This window comes from Pleurodeles waltl, chromosome 5, assembly GCF_031143425.1.
Source record: "Pleurodeles waltl isolate 20211129_DDA chromosome 5, aPleWal1.hap1.20221129, whole genome shotgun sequence".
NCBI classification, from domain to species: Eukaryota; Metazoa; Chordata; class Amphibia; order Caudata; family Salamandridae; genus Pleurodeles; species Pleurodeles waltl.
This window is the reverse complement of record NC_090444.1, coordinates 1,536,801,256-1,536,819,063: the sequence shown is the minus strand read 5'-3', so window position 1 is coordinate 1,536,819,063 and position 17,808 is coordinate 1,536,801,256. Positions and strand designations below refer to the sequence as shown.

Here is a 17,808-nt window from a genome sequence, read left to right as displayed (position 1 = left end):
AAGCCCGCACCCCCCTCTTCTGGCGTGAAAGACTTGAAGGACACTCAATGCTAGATCCTGGAACAACCTCCTCCTCCACCTACACACATCCCCCTCACTAGAAGCCTTCAGAAAGCAACCCAAGACGTGGATCTTCAGCCACCACCTCCTACTGGGCCAAAGCCACAGCACCTCAGCAGCACCTGGAGACAACTCTGCACTTTACAGGAACCTCCTGATTGACAAATACGCTTTTATTGAGGAGTGCAGGGATACACTGCCTTCAATTGTACAGTGATCTGCACTGGTTCTGCACTTTATTTTTTGTCCTCATACACCTCACCGATAGTCACACCTTATTTCCAGCAAGGTTTACTCGCATTTAAAGCCAACAGTGGACACATCGCCCAAGGAGGACCCTGTATCACCTGCTCAGCCCACCTGGAGGAACCCAGTGGCTGGCCCAGATGTAAGAGAGGGGGAGGATTTAAATCATCAGACTTGGTGCCCCTACAGAATGGAGGGAGGGAGGGGAGGCACCCCTTCTAAAAGAGGAGCCCATAATTTACTTTTTTTCCTCCTCCGCTCAGGATTGCCCACCTTAAGATCTAATTTAGCTGTTTTCACACACATATCCAACCAGCTCTTATATAGTGGCGGGGATGCCGTCATCCACTTTAAACAAATCTCTCTTCTGGCCAACAAAATAGCAAAGAACACAAAGTTCCTATTGTTTCTAGACCACCCTACCATATCAATGGTTTTCCCAAAAATAATTAATGGAAGACTTACAGTTAGTTCCTTTCCTACCATCTGTGACAGTACACCCACTACTTCCGTCCAAAAGAAAAACACTCCCGGGCACTCCATAAACATGTGAACATCTGCAGCCTTCGGAGCTCCACATTTGAGACAGTTCACCACTTCGCCTTTCTTTATCTTCGTGAGTTTCGCTGGGGTGATGTAAGCTCTATGTATCACGTACAAATGATTCTTACTTAACGGGGCGGGCTTAACTACCTCAAAACACGTTCTCAATGATTCTTGCCATCCCAACTGTGGCATTTCTTTTGCTTGGATGCCTTACCACAGCTGCTCTGCCAACTTAAACTCTCTGTCGATCTGCTCCAGAATCTCCCAGTACCACCTTGCAATCTTAAAGCCTTTGGGGGAGCCGTTGAAAAGATCCTTTGATAAAGGGTTCTCCCCCTGACGACTCCATTGAGTGGACAGTGCCCTGGAAGTCAGTTGCGAATATTTGAACCTAGACAGAGTGCCGCCTGTCATGGTACTCAGTTCTTCCCAGGAAAGTAACATCGCATCCTGTATGAGATCCCCCCAGCACTCCAGACCAGCGTCTCTTAATGGTTTGGCCAAAGCATCTTTCAAACATTCTGGAGTGCCCAGGGAAACCCCGACAGGAGCTAGCTGATTATAATAATCAATCTTCATGATAGATTTCACCTGACTCCCTCAGAACTTTTAGTCGTATTTTCTTAAACATTTTTGGGTCTCTATACTTAAAGAGGAACTGTTTTCCTGCCCCCTGAATGTTACATGTCATTCCTTGGATCGTCGAAAGAAGTAAATAACATTCTTGAATTCCTCAACTGGTAGGCCCAAGCATAAAGCTGTAGATCGGGCAATGATAAACCGCCCTTCTCTCTCCTCCTCCACAACTTTTTCCACGCAATCCTGGGACCCTTAGAGGCCCAAATAAAAGAAGTGATAGCCTGTTGGGGTTTCTTAAGATATCTGCCATCCATTAATAACGGAATGGCATTCTGGATAAAATTAATTTATGGAATAAGAAACATTTTAACCAGGTTTACCCTTCCCAGTACTGTCAGTGGCAAGTGGGCCCAGCCCTTCATTAAATTGATGCACTCTACCACCAATGCTTCTTGGTTCCTCACCACTAACTTCTCAATATCATGTGTAATTAATAACCCTAAATAGCGTATTTTAGCCTGCCCTTGCCAGTCCTGGTTCCATACCATAATTTCCGACTTCTCTGCATTAACCTGATAGCCAGAAACAAAACCAAACTCCTCCGCTAGTCTTCGTAATGCCGGGAGGGCAGTTGATAAATTGGCGGTAAATACCATTAAATCATCTGCATAAAGTGCAACTTTCCTCTCCCACTGTTCCCATTTAAAAGCAACTATTTCAAAACACTGTCTTATTTTCCTGGCGAAGGGTTCAATATACAAATCAAACAAGAGCGGGGACAGAGGACACCCCTGCCTAGTTCCCCTCGATATACTAAAGCAATTTGGTAGCTCCCCATTCATTAGGATTCTAGCAGAGGGGTCAGAATACATCCGTTTAATGGCTTTACAAAAATTGTTCCCTGTATTATACCTATTCAAAATATGAACTAAATAACTCCAGTTGACCCTGTCAAAGGCCTTCATAGCATCTAAAGTTATAACCCCCAAAGGGGTCCTATGAGTAGTTGCCAGATCTATTGCCCCTATCAAGGTATGGGTGAGCTCATGTAGATACCTACCCTTAATAAACCCCTTCTGATCTATATTGATTAGGTCCTTTACTACCAAATTTAACCTACCTGAAAGAACCTTTGCAAACAGCTTGTAATCTGCATTCAGCAGCGAAATGGGCCTGTATGACTCACACCTAGCCGGGTTTTTACCTCGTTTCAAAATCAATGATATGACTGCCTCATTTCAGGATGCCGGAACAGGGGAGTCGTTCATAAATACCTCAGAAAACAACTTTAACAAAAAGGGCATTAATACCTGCTCCAAGGCCTTATACAATTCACCCGGAAGACCATCTGGACCTGCAGCCTTGCCCCCACTTACTTCCCCTCAAGGAAGCTATAATTTCATCTGGGGTGATAGGCCTATTCAACCAATGCCCCTGCTCCATGGATAAACAGGCGAGAGTATCTTCCCCCAACCAAGTTTGAACCGCCTGCTCAGTAACCTCAGTCTCTTCTGTATAGAGTTGAGAAAAGAATTGTCCAAAAGCACTCTTAATTTCCCCGCTCTCTCTAGTCCTCTGTCCCTGTTCTACCTCAATTTCCATAATAGAATTTCTTACTTGATCCATTTTTGCTTTCCAGGCTAGCAATTTCCCTGGGTTTTCCCCATTTTCAAAATGTGCCAACTTACTTGCCTCCCATCGCTGCATTAGCCTTGTTTGCAAAAGCGCTTCCACTTGGAGTTTCAAAACATCCAATCTTTGCTGCCTTATCCGCTTCTCATCTTCGCCTATACTCATCAATAAGCGTTCCCTACAAACCTTCATTTCTTCCTCCATGAGCTCTAACTCCTCCCTTTACCGCTTGTTCTTCTAACTGGCAATATTAAAAAGAATCCCTTGTATCACTGCCTTATATCTGTCCCAAACCACATCAAAAGGGGCAGAACCCATATTCACCTTAAAAAACTCCTTTGTTTCTACAAGTACCCTAGTTCTGACTTCTTCATCTAATAATAAAGAATGATCCAGCGTCCACCGACTCACCTGACTCACCTCTCTCTCCCTCGCTAAATTTATTTTTAATACCACTGCTCCATGATCCGATAAATGCGGGGGAAGATACTCAATACTAACTATTGCACCACGCCATACCTGTTCTCCCAAGAAGTAATCAATACGCAATGCATGGTTATACTTCTTATTATTATATGAAAAGGCCTTTTGAGGTCCCACTCTATCTCTCCACCAATCCTCCAATGCCCTTTCCTTCATCATCTTTTTCAAAAACTGCTGAGACTTTGAATTAATTGCTGATCTACTTTTGGTTGATCTATCCAATTTATTATCTAATACTATGTTAAAGTCCCCTGCCATTAAACCTGGGTCCGAAAAATCCAACAATTGACACAAAAGTTTCTTAAGAGGCTCAATCTCATCAGTATTGGGACCATAGAACTCAACCAGGGTGACAGGTCTACCAAATAACTTAACTTTAATTATTACCCACCTCCCTGCAGTATCTACACTAACTTTTAATACTACCGGATCACACTGATGTTTAAACACTATTGCCACCCCCCTGACATGGGAGCCCTGCTCAGTACATACACAACAATGAACCCACTTCTGTTTTCCAAATAAGACTTTACACTCTTCACCCGTTAGGTGCGTTTCTTGCAATATCAAAACCTGGGCAGGAGAGTCCCTCAAATACTGTATGATCCTATCTCTCCTACCACTCACCCTCAGACCATTCACATTCCAAGAAAGTATTTGAAGTTTCCTCTGGGGGCGAACTCCTTGGACAGCTCCTTCCTTATGTATGCCTTACGGGTTGTCTAATAAACTGAGGTGTACAGGACTTTTTTCTTTTGCCACTATCTTTCCCATCTACTCCCCACCCTGTGCTCCCCTCACCCCCCCTGTCATGTTCCTTCACCCCCCCCAAACCCAACCTCGTCTCCCCCCTCTAGTGCTGCCCTCACCCCCTCCCTCTCGTGCCTCTCCAACCCCCCCCAGGAGAACCCCCCCATTATTCAGGTCCATGACCCAATTTGAAGCACCATTTCAGCCATCCCTCTGCAATACAGATTACTTCTCGATGCCTCCATCTTTAATAGTCCCCAGGAGCTCATCCGCTGCTTCCACCTCTCTTATGTTATACATTTTATTTTTATACACAATCTTGAGAGTTGCAGGGAACTTCATCTGAAACGAGGCACCTAGTTTCCTAAACTCTTCCATCCGCCTCCCTAGCTCCCACTGTCTGTTTAGAGTCACACTTGACAGGTCAGACCTGACCTCAAACGAAAAATGATCCCCCTTTAAAGTTTTCTGTTTAAGAGCCAAGGTAAAAAAATTCTCTTTCAAGGAATAGGTTTGAAAAATTATCAAAATCTTCCGGGGTTTGAGACTACCTGGCCTTTTCCTAAAGGGGTCTCTATGAATACGCTGAATATCCCCTGCTATTTCCTCAAGATACTCTTCCAATGAAAGCGCGCTCTTGAGAAGGGAGCTCAGGAACATTTTTAAGTTCCCACCTTCCACCTCCTCCGGAACATTCAGCACTCTCAGATTATTTCTTCTTGAATTGTTCTCTAATCGTTCCAATTTACTCTGAAGCGCCTGCTCATTTCCCTTTAACAAATCAATTTCTTCCTTGTGATCATTAATTTACGCTCTCATTTCTCCCACCGCCTCTTCCAGTGCTTGTGTTCTTAATACCAGAAGGTCCAGTTTTTTCTCCAGAGCTCCACAAGCCTCTCTTATTTCCCCTTGATTGGTTTCAGATATGACAAAACCCTTTTTAATATCCACCGATAGATTTGAGAGTACTGCTTCAATAGGGGAACCAAAACTACTCCGAAGACCTACCAAGCCAGAGCTGGATGACAAGGGGGGTGGGAACCAGGAATCTCACTGCCCTGCGACATATCCACCAATGATGAAACCGTTTGAAGGACAGTCCCTTCATTATCCAAGACTTTTCCAACCTTCTGCCGGTCGACTACAGTCCTTTGGAACATCGCAGGTAGCTGCTGGCTATCAAGAGAGTGCTTCCCACTTTGGGAGCTATTTTCCCCTCCTCCCTCCACCTCTGCCTCCACCTCTTGACCCCTTGAAACACTTCCATCCATCTCGCTTTCCGAAATCGCCAAGTTGTCAGGGGATTTAACTTTGAAAAAAGTTTTTGCCGATGGAGTCAGTTTAGAGCTTCCTATTTTTTTCCTGGGTTTTATACCTTCAAGACTTTTTAAGGGCTTTAAACCACCATCTCCACTTCCTTCCCCAATGTCCAACTTAGCCCGTGGCAAACTTTACCTTGCAAGAGGGGTATGGCGCCTCATAGGATCCACTTTCCGCTGTTTCGTGACCAGCTGGCTCTCCTCCCTCTCCTCACACCCACTGTCTCTTACCTTCTATTGGGGTGCTGATATACTGGAGAGAAGACGAATTCTGGAGCTACTTGCCACTCTCACTAAGCCTGCAGCTTCTGTGTCTCTGTTAAGCAGCCTGTCAGCGTCAGTGCTGACTCTGCCTAACTTGACCCAGAAGGGAAGTCTAGCAGCTGCTTGCCTGGACCGACCTAGCTCCACGCTGGCCCTGAGCCAGCACAACCCAAAGTAAACGCTGGGACCCCCAATGAGGCCCTCGCAATCCCGCCGGAGTGCTCCCATTCCCAAATAGTCATCCCCGAGGATTTAACAATTCGACCTCCGAAACGCAGGAAGCATCGGGCGGTGTGCCGAGGAGCGGGTGAGTGCTTTAGCGAACTGCGCGCGCGGCAGCCGCCATGCTCCCCCTCGATGCTCCTGTTGAAAGTTTTGCTTTACTTGTTGTTGTGTTTTTCCTGTTTACATGATTGGTTCTGCACTTTTGATCAAGCCAGTTTCTTTTCCTGAGAAATCCCAAACCTACTAGTGCATAACATATTTTAAATCTGGAGGTAAGTCTCCTGAGGGAACTGGGAACATTTAAATTCTTGCTTCTTTTGATTTTATTTTAAACTTGGAATGCACATTCTTTTCCGAATATGGACACCATCCTGGGTGCAGTAGAGAATACAGCTAATTTGCACAAGTGACCTCAACGCAAGAGTTTAACCAGACTTGTCTCACTGATTATGAATTCCTGGTCATTTATGATTGAACCAGTTTTTATTGGGACATTAGCTGACAAGTTCTTAGTAACCTGTTTATTTGATATGTCTACTACTAGGATTTCTTTTCCGAAATGGTTGGGAACCTTCCCTGGTCTAATTGCAGAGCTGGTAGCACCTGTGCCAATCAGAAATGATACCGGATGGCCATTCACTTCTCCTACCACAAAAGGGCCATTCTAGACTACTTCTAGACTGAACCAGGTATACAATTCTACTCCCTCTCCAAACACCATCATTGTGCTGAACTCAGTACTGTAGTAACCTCCGTGTGTACCTGCAAACTGTTGAAAAGTATAATTTTTCATTGAAGGTGTTTGCTGAAATTTGAAACTGTATCGGAAACCCTGCATATTATTTTGCATGGGCTGTTGCATAACTGGAGATAAACACATATTCCACTTGAACTGCCTTGGATCCTGCATGTTCTGCAAAGAAGCCTGTCGGGCTTGGACCTTTGAGTGTATCATTTCATTATATCCCATCTGATTTATATATTCTGCTGCATTTGGGGAACCATTAGTAACTCATTTTGAAGTTTATTTAGATTTAACCTTAAATCCAGTTTCCAGTGTCCCTTTTTCCCTCATATGTGGCAAGGGCCATTTCTCATCTGTTTATTATTAATATTTTGATTAAGTATGTTGTTAGTAAAGCTTCTACCTCTGCAATAAAGATCACCATTTCCTCCTTGAACAAATTATGCACCATTGCCTTGTGTATTAACACCTTGACACACATGCCAGCACCACTAACAAAACCAAAAACTGGAGCATAAAAACCACCCTTTTAGAAAAAGCTAATTTGAGCCACTATCAATCCTCTTTTATCGTTTTCCTTTTAGCGTTGTAACAATCACTACAATACTTTGCGTATGCCAATATTTTATCCACCAATTTGGCCTGACAACGCATCACATTTTGCTGATATGCAAACTAATTGATGGATGCAATCCCAATATAAAAACAGAACTGAATTTAGGAATGCTTTATTTTGTGGGTCTTTAACTCTAATATACTGTCTGTAAATCTGCATCAATCTCTCATAATATGCATGAACTGATTCAACTAGCTCTTGTGTGGTTTTCATAACCTTTGACCAATTTACTTGTTGCTGAGGAACATTTGTTTTCAGATGCCTGATAACCCAATTATATTTACAAATAACAATTGTAGAAAGCTTATTGCAGGGGGCTTTTCCCCATGGCGCTTCTTCTCTAACTGTAATATAGACTTACACTCAGTCCACAAATCCTTCCCATCACTGTATCCCACTGTTCAAGCTCCTACCTTGGCGTCAGGAAATTCTTTGTAAATGTTTACAGATGATTCCTTGAGCAAGGCACTTGCACATATACTCCTCTCTACGCCTCTCTCAGTGGAAACTATTTTTCAACAACCACTTCAATTCAGAATCACTCATTCTCACATTTTAATTAGTGCTACCTTTTTCAACACCCAGGCTTATCAGGTGGTTCCATCCATTCTTCTCAATCCCTTATAATGTCCTTCCATTTTCAAATTGGGGTCTAATAATTCTATGTGATTTTTTTACAGTCTTTTAGAATTCTGATTCATTAATTGATTTTCAGTCAACCCCATCATGTATGACTCACCAATTCTCCTTTGTTTTAAATCCACATTAAACTCTCTAACCAAATCCGGAAGTTTCTCAAATACATGATTAGAACGTCTTCCTACTTCTGCACCCAAAAATTCCAAGTCACTTTTATTATATATTGAAATTTGGCTTATAAATTCATGTGCCTGCCATATTTTCAAAATCTCGCTTGAGTTTGAAAGTATCAATTTCCACCACTTTCAACGCACTTTGTGCAGACGAACTAGACACCTACTCATCTCTCCTGTTCCTTTCTGTTCCACCTGCACTTGCAGTTTTCTTTCTGCCTCAGACATCAGAGGGAATTCAGCTATACATTCTCACACTTTCTGTCTCCATGCCTTCCTCGACAAACATATCACACCCATCCAGTAATTGACAGCTTCATCAATTTGCCCTTTCAATATTTTCCTATGTGCTCTCATTCACCACATATCCCCACTTATTCAAGGCTTCGAACTCTGCAGGTCTAACTTACTGCTTCATCTCAAACATGGCATGCCTCAAATTCTTAATCTTTTTTTACTTCAAATGGACCTGTCACAGGAAATTGTAATTCTTTTGTCAGATGTAGCTCTATGTTATTCTTTAAGCTGCAAGTTTCTCCTCTGTTGACAGGAATAACATTCCTATTCAAAAGTGCACCCACTGTAATCAATCTCAGTGAATTACAATACGGTTTTAGAATGAGACTTGAAGTGCAGTTCATAAAACTAAAACAAGTAAACCTTTGTCTCCCTGGCGGGATATGAGATGGAAAATGAAACTCGGGACAGAAAGGGACAACACCTTGAGTGCTTCCAATCACACAAAGATAGGTTTGCGACCATCTTCAACCTACCCTTAGAGTCATGTGTCTGTCCTTGTGCACAAAAGAATAAATTACACTACCCAGATTGCTTCATACATAGCTAGACTATTAAGGGTTTTGTAGAACTTTTGACCGCTAGGACTTTCACCTCTAATTTGACATGACGTGAAATGCCTTTTCAGGAGACAAAATTATACTATTATTTTGAGATTTTGGATCTCTAGAAATCCATAAACCATATACATAAATTAAAAACACTTTGCATATAGGTTACATAAAATCACAATATCTCTTTATCACAAGAACAATTAAACGTCGTCAGCAATTAGGGCAAACATTACAAGGCACTACAGATTTTAGTGCATGCTCAAAATGAAAAAACAAACCACCATAGACATAACATGCTATGCGTTGTGCACAAAACAAATGACTCTCTCAAGATCACAACTCACAAACTCAATACAAGTATGTTGTCACAATCTGCATAACACAACTCACTATGAAAGAGAACTAATTTCACAAAAAGCTGTATTGGTACCCATGTAATGCAACTCCCGACAGCATCAACAGGTACCCCAACATTAATCCACACAATCCCCGGATTTTTTAGCTCCTAACAATTTTTAGAGTGCACATTTTCAATTAGATTTTGTGCCAAAACTTACACCTACTAATTTGCACCTAATTATGCGCTATATTTCTTATGCTAACTCTATTAATTATATTCTACCATTATTCTACCATTACCCACATTACTCTGCCAAAGTTCCGTTGGTACATTCACTAATAAATACAAAGGGCCAACGTGCAGGATGGGGCAGTGAGACTTGCAAAGAACGGGGGCCCTTGAACAAAAAAAAAACACATGCAGGAAAAAATTCAAATAAAAAAAAATCACACAGGTTTACTCAATTAATAATCATGACAGAAGGCAAAAATACATTAGTCAGATTCAAATCAGTATAAAAAATGCATAAAAATAAATCCAGTTGCAAGAGGTCATAACTTAAGGGAATTAGCCTAACCTAAAATATAGGTCAGCATGGAACAGCAATGAATTTGCTCAGTTTGTAAGTAAAGGGAGAGAAAATAACAAAAGAACTGACATGTAACCGGCCTCTAAGATAAGGGATAAATCAACAGGCAGTTTAACCTGGAGACCACGCAGCCCAAAGAAAGAAAAGTCTAACCATAAAGTCAGATGACAGTCCAACATTGGGACTCCTCAAATGGAAGTAAGGAAAAGGTCTCCAAGCATTACTCAAAAAAGCAAGTCTCAAGAAAGTCTCTGGCGAGTCTAGGCTGGTACACAACCCAGAAAGGGCACATTTTATAGTTTCAACGAAGTACAAAATAACCCATTCAATGTGGTGTGAAGTGGTATCATATGGCTGTACTAACAAAGATACATGACAGAAACTAATCAACATTGTAAAAATTGTGCTACATAAAATGAGTTATTTTATAAAATGCCTTAATGATGAATGTATGTTAAATACCCTTTAACAGACAGACAAGGGTAATGACATTGCATTATTGAAACAACCTCTTAATCAATAAGCCATTTGAAAAACACAAAATACAGTTGTGGCAGAAGACCTTGAGTATTGCAACACACAAGAACATATTGACATGATTCCTCCTAAGGCAAACAGATAAATACATTTTGCTCAGTACAAGAAAACAACACCAATGAATTTGATCCCATTTGGTCTCTTTTATGAAAAAGAAAAATACAGAAACGTACACGTAAGTCACATTTCTTCAGTAAGTTTAGAATGGATGCCAGTGCAAACAGGCAAAGGCCCAGTAACTCATTGTGCAGCCAATTTATGCAAACATAAACATACATAATTTAACTTTATTTTCTAATTAATAAAAAAACTCTTTATCATAATTTTCCGGGCCCAGCTGAAGCCCTGAGGCTTGGTGTCAAAAGCCCCAAGTGAGACAATCTTGAAAACTGTCACTGAGTAACTTTGCAAACTTGCATAATCTCAAGCCTTACCTTTAGACATAGTCCCTCATTTAGATGTTGGCGGTCATGGGTCTGCCTCCACTTTTTCCAATGGAAACCCAGTCCGCCACTTAGCAGTCTGCCCGTCCTATTTAGATGCTGGTGGTCCTATAGACTTTAACCCACCCGAGTTTCGCCGACTCCGACAAGCATTCCCATCTGCCGCAACAGTGCCTTAGGAAAACTTGGCTGATGGTGGGACTCCAGCTACACTTACTTCCACAATACATCTAAATACAGCAGGTGGAACACTGTCGCATTCATGGTCTTCTCAGGCCTGCTGCCGAGGCGGATTGGTGGTAACACCACCAAGATCTAAAGCAGGCCCATAGTCATTGGTTGAGAGGTCCTGTATTTCAGTGGCCCAACAGTAAATCCTGCCAAAACTGTTTGACAAGACAAGCAGATTTTGGCTGCCCAGTTGTTATCTTTTTCTTGGGGAGATGGCACTTTGTCTTGGTCTTTCAGTGGTTGTAAAGATAGCTATGTTCCAGCTGTCGAAGATGCAGCAAAACCCCTTTTCCCATCAGGGAGCGGTCCTACTTAGAAAAATGAACTTTCTCTGACAATCAGCCATGGCTAGTTTTGAAACCAATTAGTTCCCCCTTCCAGGCAGCAGAGTAAGCTTGGCTGGGACACAGCAGCTTCAAAGGCTCTCTTTACAATAAAGCACTGCTTAGTATAAATATGATGCTTAGGAAAGTTCCAGCAAGTTCTTTTTCAGGGCCATCTGCTGTTCCTTTCCACTCCCATTTTCCAAGATAAATAGCCAGTAATTGCTCTTTCTGCCCTTCATGCCAGCAGGCCCAAAGCATTATATCGTCTTCTAGGAAGGGGTTTTCACACCTCAGAAAACAGCTAATTACTGCCACTGAAGGAAGAGTGCCAGGCAGAAGTAAATGCATTAATATTTTTAATCAGCAGGCAATTTCCATAGCTCAGTTTCTAATATTTAAGCCAAGCACAGCCTGAAAAGTGGGTATGATATACTATTTAAGGATCAGTCTAGCCTGCCCCAAAATACGCCCAACCCACAACATGTCCCTTTAAAAGCAAAAGGTGCTATCTGGTCTTTTGGTATTTAGTTTCAGACTGATAAACCATTGTGGGTTAAATTAAAATGGTTGGGAGCTTCCACATTGGGCAAGAACACTCGTAAAAATAAAACACATTTATGGCACAATATTTCCTACCAACAGATATGAGTACCTTCCTCATATGTTGGCAAAAGGCAAGAGGAAACCCTCCTGCAAATATCTGTGGCCACTGAGTGTGAAATATGATCTTCAGTGACATGCACTGAAGAGAAGGAGCCATTCATAACTTTATAGCAGGTGACAACTCAATTTCGTCACACCTGCCATTTGTCTATTTGTACAGTTGGACTTTGAAGTGAAGGATGTGCCTTTTACACTGAATATACAGTTTCTGAAGCCTGTTCTGCTGGTCTCTGGACACAGTAAATGTCATAACCCAGGGGTCCTTCAACCCTTAAGTGAATATACATTGGAACAACGCATGCTGGAACAACGCATGCCTGAACAACAAGGTCAGAACAATGACCTCGTTGTTACCACTAATGCCTTTACCATGAATTCCTTAACCATTATTTTTCATTGTAAAGGCATTCCTGGTAAAAGCATTAGTGAACGGCATGCATGGTTCCAGCATGCGTCCCTCCTGGTCCCCCACCCCTACAAATTACTGTGATCTCCCACCCCCACCCCTAAAACCACCCAAACCTCCACCCCTAAAATTACCGCAACCCCTCACCCCACCCCTAAAACCTAAAACAACCCCAACCCCCACCCCTAAAAACTAAAGCACCCCAACCCCCACCGCTAAAAGTAAAAATACCTCGACCCCCCACCCTGCCCCTGAAACTAAAAATACCCCTCCCCAAACCTAAACCGCCCGACCCCCAACCCTAAAACTAAAAATACCTCGACCCCCACCCCTGCCCCTAAAACTAAAAATACCCCAACCCCTCTTCCCCTGCCCCTAAACCTAAACCACCCCTAAAACTAAAAATACCCCGACCCCCCACCCCACAAACCTAAACCACCCCAACCCCCACCCTCAAATACAAAAAATACCCCGACCCCCCACCCCGCCCCTAAAACTAAAAATGCCCCGACCCCCTCCCCGCCCCTAAACCTAAACCACCCGACCCCCCACCCCTAAAACTAAAAATACCTCGACCCACACCCCGCCCCTAAAACTAAAAATACCCCGACCCCCTATTACCTCCCCCTGCCCCTAAGCCACCCTGACCCCCACCCCCTAAAGCTAAAAATACCCTGACCCCCTGCCCGTAAAACAGCCCCAGTCCCAGTCCAACTTACCTCCTCCTTGATCGTGTCATCCTTCTCAGCCGACTCCCTTCTTCTGTGCCTTAACCATGCATGTGCTTTGTTCAGCACATGCGTGGTTAAGGCCCGAACAAGGAAGTCGTGGTTAATGAAAGGGTTGTTCCGCTTTCGCTTTCCACAACTTCGTTGTTCAGGAGTCATTGTTCAAGATGCTTCTCTATTTGGACAGTTCACGTTTTAGCCCTCATACATTTTTTCCACACAAGATATCCAGGCCAAATTTGCATCCCTTTTTTCCCATGTGCTGGGAATTCTAAACGTGAAAATGTGATTTGTGGAAAACTGTGTTATTTTTCTAAAATTGGTATCAACAAAAGGGATGCTGTAATATGGTCACCCTCTTTCATGCTTTCAGGAACTGGTAGAAAAAAGATTTTTTTCACCACATATTTTGCATGTTTCTAAGTGACATTTCCTATTTTTGTGACTTCTACCTATTTTCAGTTTGTACAGAAAAGGGGTGTGGAACTGATGGATGAACCCACAAAACTGTATATTTCACAAAAAGTAAACACAATTCTGAATTCAGAAAAGAGTCATTAGTGTAATCGCTCATGATTTTCCAAAATAAACTAATTGTTGAAATCCAAAACATGAAAATAAGAAGGAAAAAATAGAAACAGGTAACCTTTTCATCTGCATTTTTTCCCAATGGCTGGACATTACGTCCATGAGCCACAGGGAGTTCCAGAAACTGCAGGGATTGGCAGAAGTCCCACAATACAAGTGTTCCTTCATTGCTCCCCATAAACATGGCATATTCATCTTGTGACAAGAAAAGCCCAGAAAACCATTTGGTAAAGTTAAGAATATCAATCATTCTGCAAAATTTGAGCACAGGGTTTACTGGCTGCTAAACAGCCCCAGTAACTTCTGAAAATTAGATACTTGGGGAAGTCCAAGGTGGTGTGGCTTTGCTTGCAAGGATACCAACACCAACTATTTTTATCTACAGAGTATACTGCAAACTTCAAACACTAGCTAAAATTATGGATTTTCCTCACACTTCATTGTGAAAGGTCCAGAAACTGGAAGAAGGTACAAAAGTCCTACTAACTAGCATTCTCTCACTTTTCCTAATACAAACAGTGCTTTTTTTCTGTGAGTGGGCCCATCATGCTTGGCAGGAAAAGTCCCAGACTGTATAGTGGAGAAATCAAGATTTTTCCACTGGTTGGCCAGCACCCAGGGAAACCCACCTTCCCTTAACATTTCTGAAAACTGGACAACTGGGAAGTCGAGGGTGGTACAGCTTGCACGGATCCTACTTTTTCTTATCATGCCATTCAAGCATCAAACACTACAATAACTAATTTTCCTCAGATTTCAGAGAGGGAATGCTCTGGACTGAGTGGATGTAAGGAATTAGAGTATCAGTTGAGGGGGTGAGGACCTGCATCACACAGTCCTGCCACAACTCGTGTTAGGGTGAACCCTTAATTTCACTAAAGTAACTTGATCTCAGCCCCTCTTGGTGGCTATGTCACAGAGTTGAAAGGCTGAACTTTGAGGCTCTGTGTAAAGTACTTATTAGGTACCAAAACAGTGATAAGGTCAAAACACAACACAAGAAAACGACCAGGACAATTTAAAAAAGGAGAGTACATTTTCATAAATAAAATGACACCAAAATGACAAAAATCCAATAACAGAAATCGATGCTATGAATTTATAATGTTTAAATGTGAATAAAGGTAAAAAAGTGTTGTGTCAGCTGCAATTATCTGGTTCAGCTTCCCGGTAGCTTGACACAAGTTAAGGCCAACTGGGATGGAGTGCTGGTCAGATGCGCAAACCAGCTTCAACCTGACCAGACGTTTCGCCTTCAGACTCAGAACCTGATTTATAGTATGATGGAATAGGTACTCCATCGTAAAGGAGTAACCTCTCCTCCAATCCTAAGGTCGACCCTCCTTATTTTTAATCAGGCAGACCTTCAGTATGTTGAGAGGGGAGACCACTACATCTCCACCACTGACATATACCTCCAACGGTCTGACAGAGTACCGGCTGTCGGAGATTTGTCCATTTGTCCTTCCATTCCTTTTAGAGTGAGCGAACAAATGGCCAGTTTTCACTGTCCGTAATCACCAGATAAATCCTGGCAGTAAGGGACTGTGAAAACTGTAAAATGAGCCTGTTCCATGGGAGAAAATCCCCATGATGTAAGGGTCATTGTTTATTATTTTGTTTAAAAAAACACACTGGGACTTTATTTTTAACAATAAATAAGCATGTAAAGTTTGCCATAAGGCTTGGAACTGTCATGACAGCGGTTCCTGTAACTTCAAGAGATGTCGGCTTGGCTGGGGGATATCTCAAATTGTGACAGGTGGGTACTTCCTCAAGGCGACAGAGCACGTCACTCAGTTATCCTGACAAAGTAAATGTCCGTTTATCAAACTCTAAGTTAGGCCCCTAGTCTCTGAAATGGAAGTAAAAAAATCTTCAACAGGGCAAGGTGGCAGGCTATGGCCAAAGAGGACTCCATTTCATTGGTTTGCCACTGGAGGAGGTCTCTATGAAGCCGTTGATTTTTGGTGGGAATGCTCAAAATGGTAGAAAGTGAATTTCATGTCAAGAGAAGGTCCCTCATAAGCTGAAACTCTTTGGCACCTTCGCCCGGCGAAGATTTCCACTTTTAGACTCACTTCTTCTTTGGAGCTCAGATTCTTCCACTGGGGCAAGGCTGCAAGTTGTAGCTGAAGCAACTCCACAAAGTGTGATATCTTCTCTGCCTGGTCCTTCTGATTCTGATTTGCTCCTGCAGTATAGCTCAATGCAGAAATAACCTGAATCTTTTGCCCATCAGCAATTCATTTTCGTTGGATTGGCTGGGCAGGTTTGTCCCTGTCCTCTGGAGATCTTTGGAGGCAGAAAGTCCAACATTTCAGAAAAAGTTAGGAGGAGTGAGTATATTTTGTCACCAGCAAAGAGTCTGGGACACTAGAGACAGCACTTGGAGGTCAAGACTTACTCCAGCAGAGGACAGCGGCAAGGTCCAGGGCAGGTCCAGTTGAAACTAGTCAGCTTGACAGTTGCAGAAATGGCCTCTTCTAGCTTGTTGTATCTTTGTATCTTGAACAGGAGGTCAGCCTCATCACACTTGGAGTTCAATTTTGTGTCCTTTGTAGAAGACAGAGAGCAGGTCCAGTCTTCTAGGCTCTTCCCATGTCACAGACAGCGGGGACAGTCGTCTTCTTTTCTTCCACAGGTCTTGAAAGTGGTCTGTGGAGGCTACTGTTGGTCCCACATTTATGTTTGGCACCAGCCTGCTGGTGGAGGTGACTCATGGCCCCTTCCTAACCAATATGGTAGAATTCTCAGGGGCAACCAACTCACTTATTCAGCACTTCCAGAATGGTGAACTGAAAACAATCCCACAATGTCCCTCTCTGTTGATATCAAAGTTGGTAAAACCTTTCTTTACAGAAAATGTGCCCCTCCTAGAAGTGTGGCAATATATATTAGCAACCCTTCTTCTGTTGTCACTCATAACCAGTTCTGGAGCAGATCCTCTTCCACTAGGATTAGTGGCTGCCTGGCTGGGGGAACAAAGAAGGACCCTTCACAGGTGTCACCTAACATTTGCCTCTGACAGAGTAGCCGGCTTTACTGTTAAATATGTTCCTGGGCACAGATCAGATAGTCATCCTGTCAGAGGAACAGAACAACTCTCCAAACCCAAGGCCTTTGTCTCAGATGTGGGAGCACGCTCAAACCTCATTAAGGTGCCAGGTCACAGCTGGAGCTCATGCAAATGGGCTCCAGAGAATTCAGGCAGGAAAAAGATAACTTTCTAAAAGTGCATTTTCCAAAATAGTTACTACAAGTTCACCAGTGAATAGGGCTTATAATAAGTATGTCAAAAAAATCCTAGAGTGTAATTTCTATCTATTTCCTCTAGGGAGATAGCATTATTACATTTATTATTGCAACTCAATGCTTTCGTATAGAAAAGCCAACCATGCTACAGTAAAAAATAGCTTTTGTGGCCTTTTCATTGCAAGGAAATGTTTAGCATTAAACTTTTACATGTCTGAGTTTTATATACCATGCACCCTGCCTTAAGAGCAGTAATGTCTTTTTAGGGCTGACTTATTATTTTAAAGGAAGATTGAGCTAAGTCAAAGGGGGTTATTTTGACAGGTTGAGTTTGCAGTTTTAAAACTGCAGAGCTAGGCTACACCTGGTAGTCCTGCAGTCATGTTTACACTGTCACTTTAGTGGATAACACAATGGGTGCAGCAGACCACTTGTGACATTTAAATTACAGGTTTGGGTACACTTGTGTACCGTATACAGGACTTATCGGTATGTTAAATATGTCAGTCAAGGGTATGCCAATTTAATCAAGTTGAAAGAGGGAGCACAGGCACTTTACCTTTGGTTCACAGAA

At 42.6% G+C, this 17,808-nt stretch overlaps 1 protein-coding gene across 2 annotated transcripts in view; it reads left to right on the top strand.

The window, feature by feature from the left end:
• DLGAP2 (DLG associated protein 2) overlaps positions 1-17,808 on the top strand; it is a 3,577,612-nt gene that overhangs the window by 2,438,631 nt on the left and 1,121,173 nt on the right. The window lies entirely within an intron of this gene.